Source organism: Erythrolamprus reginae, chromosome 1 (assembly GCF_031021105.1).
Source record: "Erythrolamprus reginae isolate rEryReg1 chromosome 1, rEryReg1.hap1, whole genome shotgun sequence".
Taxonomy (NCBI): Eukaryota; Metazoa; Chordata; class Lepidosauria; order Squamata; family Dipsadidae; genus Erythrolamprus; species Erythrolamprus reginae.
In genome coordinates this window covers 77,351,991-77,364,769 of record NC_091950.1, presented here as the reverse complement: position 1 = coordinate 77,364,769, position 12,779 = coordinate 77,351,991, and positions in this window count along the sequence as shown.

The following is a 12,779-nucleotide window of genomic DNA, read 5'->3' as shown; positions in this document are numbered from 1 at the left end:
TTTGCCTCTTCTCAAGAACCATATTCTACTTACAAACCCAAGCCTGTGAAACTGTAACCAGAAAAGGCAGGGAGAAGCCTCCATGGGGCCTTTCTAGGAATCTCCTGGGAGGAAACAGGGCCGGAAAAGGGGAGAAGCTTCTGTGGGGCCTCTCTGGGAATCTCCTGGGAGGAAACCGGTCCAGAAAAGGCAGGGAGAAGCCTCCATGGGGGCTCTCTAGGAATCTCCTAGAAGGAAACAGGGCCTCCACCCTCCCTGTGGTTTCCTCAATCGCACGCATTATTTGCTTTTACATTGATTCCTATGGGGAAAATTGTTTCTTCTTACAAACCTTTCTACTTAAGAACCTGGTCACGGAACGAATTAAGTTCGTAAGTGGTGGGATGGAAATCATAGGATTTATGTTGTCTCCCTCTCCCAATCCCTCCAGCTGGTGCAGAAGTATACCAAGGTTGATGGTATCTAAAGCCTCTGAGAGGTTAAGAAGCGTCAGGATAGAGAATAAACCCCTATCCCAGGTCCGCCAAAGTTCATCCGTCAGTGTGACCAAAGCATTTTCAGTGCTGTAGACAGGTCTGAATCTTGACTACCCAGATAATTGGCTTCATCCAAGGACCGTTGGAAGTGGAGCGACACCCCTTTTTCAACAACCTTCCCTATTAAGAGAAGGTTGGAGACAGGACGATGGTTGTTACTATTGTTCAAAACAACTGGGTCCAGGGAAGGCTTCTTGAGGAGGGGGAACACAACTGCCTCCTTGCAGGGAGCCAGAAAGGACCCCTCCCTTAGAAGCATTGACAATCTCCTGGACCCAGCTCCGTGTCACCTCTCTGCTGGCCAAAACCAGCCAGGAGGGACACGGAACCAATAAACAGGATGCGAAACTCACAGCTCCCATGGCCCTGTCCACTTCATCAGGTGTCACTAGTTCAAACTCTTCCCACACAACAGGACTAAGACATGCCTCTGTCAGCTCGATTGACTCATTGTCAGCTGATACTGCATTCCATTCGGAGTCAAACTGTCTAAATCTGAGCGATTTTATCTGCGATAAAATCATTAAAATCCTCAGCACTACCCTGCAAGGGTTTGTCAACTGGGACTGACAACTGCTGCCGCGCCTCATAGGACCTAGCCTCATGGCTGCCAGCCGGCCCCAACAGCAGCAACAGCAGAGGCGCCTCACTCCCGCCAGACATGTGCCGTGCTCTTTGGACCCGCAGAGAACACTATTGCAACTTTTGCGCAGAAGCCGAATCTTGCATGCATGCCTAGCAGTGATGGACCTGTGCATGCAGGTCCATTTCCACTGGTGGAACGGCGTTCTGCCCAACCCTGTTTGTTTGTTTGTTTGTTTGTTTGTTTGTTTGTTTGTTTGTTTGTATGTATGTATGTATGTAAGATATTTTTGCTGAATTTGAAAATGAAGGGAGACTAGTATAGATCTATTTCAGCAGAAAACACTCACGCACACACACATATATATAATCTTTATTTATAAGCTTGTATTATGTCTAATCAATTCTAAACGTATAATAAAGCAAGATTGATAGATTTTATGGTTGTTTACTTAATTAAATTTTTGTCTATATAATATTAGGCAAATATCTTAACTTTTTTTTTGTTTTCTTCCTCTTTCAACTTGTTTACTTCTTTCAGTTCTCTGAAAATACAAACTACTACCATCCTATATGTTGTGGTTGGCTCTGGGCCAGCTCCTGCAATGGGGAATTTGGATGTTGGCTTAGGAGAGTCCTCAGGTTTCCAGAGACTTGTCTTACTGCCATCAGCTTCGGACAGTGAGGATTCCTTGCCAAGGTTAGATGCTGGGGGAGAAGAAGAATCATCAGATAGATGGATGCAGCCAGCCCATTAGTTAATGACCCCATTAGTGGGTCATCGGAGGAAGAGGATCGGTGGATAGATGCCAGAATGCGCAGGCTCATGGCTAGAAGGGACCAACTGCGTAGGTATCATTGGAGATAAGGGAGAACACCTGTGGCTGGGGCAATTAGGCTGATGGGGCTGCTGATAAATTGCCAGCATTGCAGAGAGTGCGTGTGGGAGATTATCCATTTGGAGGAGACATGTTTGCATTTTGTTCCTGGTTTTTCACAGACTCTTGGGGATATTTCCCAGCTAAGTAAAAACTTGGAAACTGACTGGAAGAGGTCAGGCTGTGATGCTTCCACAGCTGCTCTTATTTGCTTTGCTTGTTTTTGTTCTCGCAACTTTCAAGGACTGTTAATGGTAATTTGATCAGTTTAAAGTGTGTGCACAGCTTTGTTTTGGATAAACGGCTTTTCTCTTTACTTTACAACAGCGTGCATGTTTGAATTTACATTTCTGACTTAATTTGGGCTTGTATCGTGAAGCCTGGCATATCACTATAAATGTTTGATAGATGATAGATAGATAGATAGATAGATAGATAGATAGATAGATAGATAGATAGATAGATAGATAGATAAACTCACTTTATAGATAGTTCTCATATAGTTTCACTGTGTGTGGTGTGTTATAGTATATATAGCAATAGCACTTAGACTTTACAGCCCTCTCTAAGTGGTTTCCAGAGTCAGCATATGTGTGTTTTGTGTAGTGTGTATTCATTCATTCATTCATTCATTCATTCATTCATTCCTGGATGGCTGTAATGAGCCTATAGTGGGAGAGAAAAATCTGTAAAATATCAATCAATATAATGTGTGACTCATTCATTCCCTTTGAGAATTTTCAGAATGAGGGAAGAAAAGTATGAATGTTTGACCACATTTTAAGTCTTGGTCTCCGTTGTAACAAACTAATGTCTTTCTGTGACCTTTAAGCTGTTTATCTTTTTCATTCTTGCCAGTGATTCAGTAGATTTTTCCAAAAATGGGAATCCAGTATATCTGCTCAAAATGGTTTCTCATTTTTTCCAACAACAAATTGTTGGTTTTAAAAAAGTTTTCGTATGATCAGGGATGTTCTCAATCTCAAAATTTTAAAAATTATTTTTATAATTGAATATAACAGCAACATCTCACATGATACTCTATCAAAGAGTCAAACCAACCTCATTTCTGATTTCAATACACACATGTATATTAACCTGAGACCACTGTTTCTCCACCTGGACAATTTTAAGAAGTGTGAACTTCAATTCTACACATCTTAAACCTGCTAAGATTGAGAAACACTGTCTTAGACATTCACACCTACAGTATATAGGTTTTAAGCATAACACTAATTGTGATAGTTGTTAGACTAAATTAGTTGACTAACATATCATTGATTGGCTAAAAAGGCCAATTAATCAGATTGAGCCAATTATATCGCTCATTGGGCCCAAAACCATGAAACAGATAAAAACATGCACACAGAGCCAGTCAGCATGGAACAGAAAATAGTTCTCAGCCATCGAACAAGCAGGTAGCTATTATAGAAAAAAAGAATATTGGAAAAAACATGATGCAAAAGTAACTACTATGGAAATTTATCTTCAAAAACAAAAACACTCTTTGACTCCTAAGAAAATGATCTGAGAAGTTGCCATAAAGTGGAGGGGATCAATTTATTTTTCAAAGCACCAGTAGGCAAGGATAAGAAACAATGGATGTAAATTAATCAAGGAGAGAAACAACCTGGAATTAAGAAAAAATTCCTAATAGTGAGGACAATTAACTAGTGGAATAGCTTGCCATCAGAAGTTATGGGTACTTCATCACTGAAGGTTTTAAAGAAGAGACTGGTCAACCACCTGTCTGACATGATATATGGTCTCCTTGAGCAGGGGTTGCGCTGGAAGACCTCCAAAGTCCCTTCTAACTCTATTCTGATTGATTGATTAAGATATTGTATTTGGATAATGAATGGAAAAAGACAAATCTGCTTATGCAAATGAACTATAGGGGAGATGATACCGTTAACTTTGCTTCCCACTTTGAAGAAATTAAGATGATATCCAACTTTCTGCTATAGGTCATAGTTTTGTGCAAAGGAATAAATGAAAACTTTAAAAAATGTTAAATAAAATATTATCCAAGGAATACTAATTACTGAAATTGATTAAAACATATAAAGCAAAGGCTATGACTAGTGAAATAAATCATTATGAGAGATCAAGGTGAAAATGAATGCTTTCAAGATGTTGATTTACTTTCACATATTGATTTACTTAGAATTAAAGGCATTAACAGTCAAATATTATTACAAGGTAAAAGGTAAATTACAAATAAAATCAAAAGCAGTATTTTTAAACAAAGCAAGTTCCATAGTAACACAACAAATATTGAATATAGTTCTTATTTAAAACCGTCAGTTTTTTATTTCTTGATGTCTGGAAATGGTCAATGCATATTTAGCTGCCATTAAAAGCTACCCATCATTAGAGTGGAATCCAAAAATACAAAGTAGAAATGATCATGCAATTAAAACTCAGCAGGGATGTACAACATGATGCAATATTTTATAAAATATTATTAATATAACAAATATTATATTATATTGAACATAATCCATTACCTCCACTCTCATGTCATTGTCATCCTCTTGAACTGACAATTATGTTAGCTTGGATTGATTCTTTGTCTCACCCATACTCCTAATCAGCCGTTAAAATATATAAATAATACTGTATGCATGCAATCCAACTCTACTAAAGGAATTGTTTGATGGGCAATAGAAGATGCTAGGCAGAATGTTGGGCAGCAATATTGAAAATATAAGTTGTCCCAATGTCAGTTTTTAAAAAGGATTCATCAGCCATTCTCAATAGCTTCAATATATTAAAAGCAGTGGTGGGTTCTAAGTTACCTCACTGCTGGTTTGCTTCTTCCTGTGCTGCATAGGCATATGGCACAGGAGGGGGGGGTGCGCGCAAAGCACGTGCATGCATGCACAGTGCCAAAAAATTAAAATTATTTAATAAAAGCCAAAAACAAGATAGCAATGCATGTGCAGTGCTGGAAACTCAGCTTCTGCGCATGCTCAGAGGAAAAAAAAATAAAAAAAAAATAAAAATAGCACTCACGGACTAACACCAACCAAACTGGTTCCATGACATCACCAATGGGTTGCTACCAATTTGGGCAAACCAGGATGAATCAGGGGGAACCCACCTCTGGTTGAAAGATAACATAGTGGGTGCTTTATCTCAGACAGGAACAGGTCTTAGGATAGATTAGCAGTCACTATTTTGAGAACTGAAAGATTTGGAGCTCTTATGAATTACAGTGGTACCTCAAGATACGAACCCCTCGTCTTACGAACAACTCGTGATACGAACCCGGGGTTCAGAAAAAATTTGCTTCTTCTTACGAACTCTTTTCGAGTTACGAACCGGCGTTCGGAGATTGCTGGGAAGCCGCGTGGCTGTTTTAAAAGATGACAGCCGGGCGGCGGGGCTTCCCAGAAGCCTCCCGAACGCCGGTTCGTAACTCGAACAAAGTTCGTAAGAAGAGGCAAAAATTTTCTGAACCCTGGGTTCGGTTCGGGAGGTTGCTGGGAAGCCCCCCAGCCCAGCTGTCACCTTTTAAAACAGCCGCGCCGCTTCCCAGCTGTCTCCCGAAGCCGAACGCGGAAGTTCGGCTTTGGCGTTCGGCTTCAGGAGACAGCTGGGAAGCCGTGCGGCTGTTTTAAAAGGTTGCAGCCATCCTGGGGGGCTTCCCAGCACCCCCCCGAACCCTGAACCTGGGTTTGGGGGGGTGCTGGGAAGCCCCCCAGGCCGGCTGCGACTTTTTAAAAGAGCCGCGCCGCTTCCCAGCTGTCTCCTGAAGCCGAATGCGGAAGTTCGGCTTTGCCGTTCGGCTTCAGGAGACAGATGGGAAGTGGTGCGGCTCTTTTAAAAGGTCACAGCCGGCCTGGGGGGCTTCCCAGCACCACCCCGAACCCCGAACCCGGGTTCGGGGGGGTGCTGGGAAGCCCCCCAGGCCGGCTGTCACCTTTTAAAACAGCCGCGCGGCTTCCCAGCAGTCGCCGAGAGCCCTTTTTTTGCGGGGGGGGGGGGTTTGGTTGTACGGATTAATTGACTTTACATTGTTTCCTATGGGAAACAATGTTTCATCTTATGAACCTTTCGTCTTACGAACCTCCTCCTTGCACCAATTAAGTTCGTATCATGAGGTATTACTGTATTCTGTTCTTAACACATAGGCAGTACCCAAAAAGTTTCCCCAAGCCTAAGAATAAGGGATACTGTGCAGATTTTGATATGTAAGAACAACTTATCGTATAAAATAGACCCAATTAAACTAATTGAGGTTGGAATTATGATCATAAGTCACTACAATCATAAATCAAGGTATATGGTTGGACCTGATTTTTTACACTATTTTACACTATTTTTCACACTATTTGAGGTAGTTAAGTAAATTCTTAACTACAATTTTAAGCAAATGCCAAAGTTGTTAAATGAATGTTTTCCCCAATGGGATTTTTTTGTCAGAAATTAGAATTAATCAGAAACTACCAAAATAAATCTTAAATTGTGGTCACGTAACCATGAAATCTGCAAATGACTGTAGAGGTGAGTTTGTTGCCAACTGTTCAAAATGTGATTATATGATCATGTGGAAAGATATACTCACTGTAACTTTGAAAATGAATTTTAGGTAGCCTTTGGAGGGGTCTTTATAACTTCAAATGCTCATTAAATGATCAATAGTAAACCAAATATTACCTATACAGTATATCAGTGATGAAATCCAGGTTTTTTTTACTACTGGTTCTGTGGGCATGGCTTGGAGGGGCGTGGTGCGGCTTGGGGGGCATGGCAGGGAAAGGATACTGTAAAATCTCAATTCCCAACACTTTCTAAGGGAAGGTTACCGCAAAATTCCCATTTCCTCCCAATCAGCTGGGACTCAGGAGGCAGAAAATAGATGGGAGCAGGGCCAGTCAGAGGTTGTATTTACTGGTTCTCTGAACTACTCAAAATTTTCATTACTGGTTCTCCAGAACTGATCAGAACTTGCTGAATTCCACCTCTGCTATTTAACATGAATAGTTGTGTGATTCAGATAAATCAAGGATAATACAGTAAGGGGTACAGGCACTGTATGTCTGCATGTGTAAACTTTCAAAAAGCTAAATTTCATGGAAGAGGATAGTTCCCCCTCCCATTCTCATAGACTGTATGTTCCAGAGATTGAAAAAACTTCAGAAGGGGGCATGATGAGATGAACTTAGGAACTAAAACTCTCTGAGCCCCTTAACACATACCCCATTTTATGGTATTTAGACCAACCAGTTCCTTTTGGAATGTTAAAAATATAAGGAAGGTCACTCTGTATCCAGAAGAGCAATGAGGCATGCATTATTGGAGCACAATCATGCAATTGTAGATTCCGTGGAACAAAAATTATTCTAAAAAAAACAACAACCCCGTAGCAATAGTTCTCGCAAGGGACTTGAAAGTTAGGAAATAATTTTACACATAGAATCAAAAGTATTTTTCACAATGTTATTGCTTTCAAAAGAGAGACATTGGTTTGTATCAAATGCTATTAAATAGCCATCTAGAAAAATTGAAATGTAATTTGAAATATAGCATCATACATTCATATAAACATTGGAATTAAAATTTCTTTATGAATCAGCTGTTTGAAATGAAGCCCTATAAGGATGGAAAAATGAAAGTCAGGAGGAAATTCATGCTGGGTATTAAGCATCACACTGCTTATAGATTCATCATTGCTCATGACAAAGATATTCTAAGTGGACCTCCTGCCTTTCTGCCATGCTGACATTGTTTTGTATGGGCTGCTGTTAGATCCCTGTAATCCTGAGCCTTGGGATCTTGTTCAACATGTTTGCCCCACTTGGTAGACATGTTTGTAAGCATTTAAAATGGAAATGAACTCTAATCATTCTGTGTGCTTGTAACAAGGAATTTAAATCCCTTTACATAATTTAATATTTAATGTAATTGGTGTTTTCAAGCAAAGTTTGTCTGATACAGAAAACTGTAATAATCCTGGATAAGTTTCATCTTGACCATAAACAATGTAAATGGCAGTTTAATTTTAATCAGTAGGTCTCATTCACAGGTCAATAAATTTGCAATTAAGATGCTGCAATAATCTTTGTCACTAAGCTGCTGAGCCGGTACATGCTTCATTTCTAAACTGTAGAAGAATATGAGGAGGAAGCAAATTGATACTTTTGCCAGGTTGAACAACTAGTCTTATGGTGAGACTGGAACAATCTGGAATTGAACACACTCAAAACTGTAGAAATTGTGATAGACTTTAGAATAAATCCTTCCATTCTACCACCTCTTACAATACTAGACAACATAGTATCAACAGTAGAAACCTTCAAATTTCTAGGCTCTATCATACCTCAAGACCTAAAATAGTAACCTAACATCAAAAATCACAACAAAGTATGTTCTTTCTGCAACAGCTCAGAAAGCTCAAACTGCCCGAGGAGCTGCTGGTATAGTTCTACCAAAGAATTATTGAGTATTTCATCTGCACCTCTATAACTGAGTGCTTCGGTTCTGCAATCCAACAAGAGAGACACAGACTTCAGAGGATAATGAGAACTGCGGAAAAAACAATTACTGCCAACCCACCTTCCATTAAGGACCTGCATACTGCAACAAGGCAAAAAGAGGGCTGTGAAAATATTTACTGACCCCTCACATCTTGAACATATTTCTGCTTAAAGCCCTGCCCCTTAATACAAATGGTGTAGATCCTATGAATTATAAATATTATCTTTTTTGCACTGTAAAAGTAAACCTCCAAAATTCTAAGTGTCTTCATTGCAGTAATAATTTTTATGTTATTCTTTCTTCCTTTTCATATAACAGAACAATATACAAAGTGAAATATCTTTTATTCTTCCCTTAATTGTCATATTATTCTCTGGAACTCCCTGCATCTATCTGTCTTTGAATTCAAAGTATCACTCCTAATTCTTATGTCGTTCTCCTATTTTTGTAATTTATTATCTTTCTGAACAAATAAGGTACTTTCTGTACTCTTTGCCTTTTCTCATTGAATTGAACAATAAACCTCTCATACATTATTGCTTTCTTATTTGAAAACAATAATTTGCTTTGTGTGTTAACTTTAAATATTATTTGTGCTGTATTTCCTTTGAACTGTCAACTCTTTATTATTTGATTGCCTTAATTAGCTTCAAATACTAGTTAACAGTGTTTGTTTAGTAATTATAATTTCATTTTTGAACTCATACACCTGTCTAATAACCTCTATTATAAAGATCACAACAGAATTGATGTTGGAACAGGACCCAGTTTGCAATAATTCTTTTCCCTGAAATTGAGGTGAGGGTATCATCACAAAAAATTCTAGGAAGAGAATGGAATTTTCCATTTTCACTTATATGTTGCCAGGGTCACAAGTAAGTCACAGTCTTTTAATGGAACAACACTTTGAGGAAGGGCTTTGATTTCCTTTGTCAGAAAAAATTTAGGTAGGTATTTTTCTACAGATTAACTAGACTACTAATTCCCCAAAGAAGGGCTATAAAGATGATGCACCACTGAATCAGAATTTCCCACTCCAAGTTTAATTAACTAGTCAGGTAAATGTTCAAACTATCAAATATGTACTTTATTTCACCATCAAGGATGGTGAGCCAGGTATGGATTCAATATCTGCATCTTCAAATTTATTGAAAAAGACAAATGAAAAGCACAAATCTAAGTGTGAGAGACATGCAGTTGTAAGTCTCCATAACCGAAAAAGTCCATTATTATTTCACTAGCAGTTCCTTTGTCACAAAAATCCACGTTTGACTACAGTTCTCTTGGGACCAACTTCTCCATTAATCAAAGATAAAATTCACATGTATTTTATATATTAAAGCCTACATTTAGTCTCTCAAGAGAATCTGTGATAGCTGTGACTAAGATGTTCAACATGATAGATATAGTGACAACCTGTTTCATTTTTCTTTTTTTAAAGTACGGTAATAAAATATAGCTTGCTCACACTATTCAGTGCCATTTTGGAGAAAAATCACCAGCACTGAGAATGCAAAAACATGTAAGACAGAGCCAACTTTTATTAGTCCTAAATGTCTTTTTGGATTAATGTTTTTTTGTTTGTTTGTTATAGGATTGTTATAGGTCCTGAACAAAGCAGGACCATCCCAGAAAAAAAACAGAAGAAATAATGATTACTTACAAGCTTAACTGCTGTACAATTCTTGTACTTTTCTTTGGTTAAAGACAGGGTTGAAATTCAGCAGGATCTGACATGTTCTGGAGAACTGGTAGTGGAAATTTTGAGTAGTTCGGAGAACCGACAAATACCATCTCTGGCTGGCCCCAGAGTGGGGTGGGAATATAAATTTTGCAATATCCTTACCCCAGGAGTGGGAAGGGAATGGTGTTTTTTTCAGTATCCTTTCTCTGGAGTGAGCTGGGAATGGAGATTTTGCATTATCCTTCCCCTGCCATACCCACCAAGCGAGTAGGGAAATTTTTTGAATATCATCCCTGGTTAAAGCACATATGCAACTATTGTTTGGGTCTTTCTTCCTGGAAAGGATGACAAACCCCCCCCCCCCCCAGAACAGGAATGAAAAGTTGAAGACACAATTCAAAGGGAGCTTCATTTCCATCTTCCAAAGACCTGGAGAAAAAGACCCTATGTTCAGTTCTGGAGACTTCACCTACAAAAGATATTGATAAAATTGAACAGATCCAAAGATGGGCTACAAAAATTGTGAAAGGTTTTAAGCATAAAACTTATCAGGAAAGACTTAATGAACTCGATCTGTATAGTCTGGAGGGAAAGCGGGGGGGGGGGAGGGGCATGATCAAAACATTCAAATATGTTAAGGGTTAAATAAGGTTCAGGAGGGAAGTGTTTTTAATAGGTAAGTGAACACAAGAACAAGGGGGCACAATCTGAGGTTAGTTGGGGGAAAGATCAGAATGTGAGAAAATATTATTGTACTGAAAGAGTAGTAGATGCTTGGAACAAACTTCCAGTAGACGTGGTTGGTAAATCCATAGTAAATGAATTTAAACATGCCTGGGATAAACATATATCCATCCTAAGATAAAATACAGGAAATAGTATAAGGGCAGACTAGATGGACCATGAGGTCTTTTTCTGCTGTCAGTCTTCTATGTTTCTAGAATTTTAAACCCTTGGGAAACACCAGCAAGGTGGGAGAAATCAAAATCTTACGGCATTCTCATTCAAAAGGGCAATTTAGTTTTGCCAATTTTCTCAGTATCAATATCAGATTATCTATCTATCTATCTATCTATCTATCTATCTATCTATCTATCTATCTATCCATCCATCCATCCATCCATCCATCCATGATTTATTATTTCTCGAAGATCACAGAAAGGCTTCAGGATGACATTGGCAAGCTCCTTTAAGTCTCATAAGTAATCACTGGAGTTCTGGATACATCAACTTATTTTCACTAACTATGGCACATATTTCCTAACCACACCATATCTTGTGTGCCATTTTGTCAATTGTTCTGCTTAGTTCCATTTGTATACAGTTTCTCTTTAGTGAGAAGCCCAAAACAAATTTTGTCTTCACATTTTCCAAACAAAGATCCCGTCCGTTTCTTTTTATTTCTTGCACTACCAACTGAGCCAGACGAAAATCATTTGTGTTGATTTTAACTTCTCTTGCATGCTTTGGCCTTGGTTAAATGAAGAGGTTTTGGATGAGGAAAAAAATGGAAAAAATGAGGATGAGAAGAAGATGTTGTATAATGTGTATATAGAGGGAAAAAATAGCTTCAAAGAATGTAGCCAAAGGAAGCAAGCAACAGTGAAGATTAAATATGAGAGCGAAAATGCAGAGTGACTTTGATAGAAAAATATTCCTTAGTAGAATGTTTATTAATATGATGAAATTAATACATACATATAGAAACATAGAAGATTAACGGCAGAAAAAGACCTCATGGTCCATCTAGTCTGCCTTTATGATATTTTCTGTATTTTATCTTAGGATGGATATACTGCATATTTATCTCAGGCATGTTTAAATTCAACCATTTACCAACCATGTCTGCTGGAAGTTTGTTTTAAGCATGTACTACTCTTTCAATAAAATAATATTTTCTCATGTTGCTTCTGATCTTTCCCCCAATTAACCTCAGATTGTGGCCCCTTGTTCTTGTGTTCACTTTCCCATTAAAAACACTTCCCTCCTGAACCTTATTTAACCTTATTTAACCCTTTAACATATTTAAATGTTTCGGTCCTTTCCCTTCTATCCTCCAGACTATACAGATCATTAAATCTTTCCTGATAGGTTTTATGCTCAAGACCTTCCACCATTTTTGTATGTATTTATGTATGTATGTATGTATGTATGTATGTATGTATGTATGTATGTACGTACGTACGTACTTACTTACTTACTTACATATTTTGTCCAATAAACAAAGGGTTTTAGTGGGTATGTATCTATATACACATAGTAAAATACATGATGAAGGTTATAGAGGAGATACTCATAGTAAAATATATCTAAGAAAGAATAGAAAAGAAGATATAGTAATAGAACATATCAATGAAAGAATAGAAGAGATATAGAAATAGAAGAAAGTTATAGGAGATATAGGAGAGCAATAGGACAGGGGATGGAATGCACTCTAGTGCACTTGTACTCACCCCTTACAACTTGTCTTTGGATTCGTTCAATTTTATCAATATCTTTTTGTAGGTGAGGTCTCCATAATTGAACACAGTATTCCAAATGTGGCTTCACCAATGCTCTATACAGCGGGATCACAATCGCCCTCTTCCTGCTTGTTATACCTCTAGCTATGCA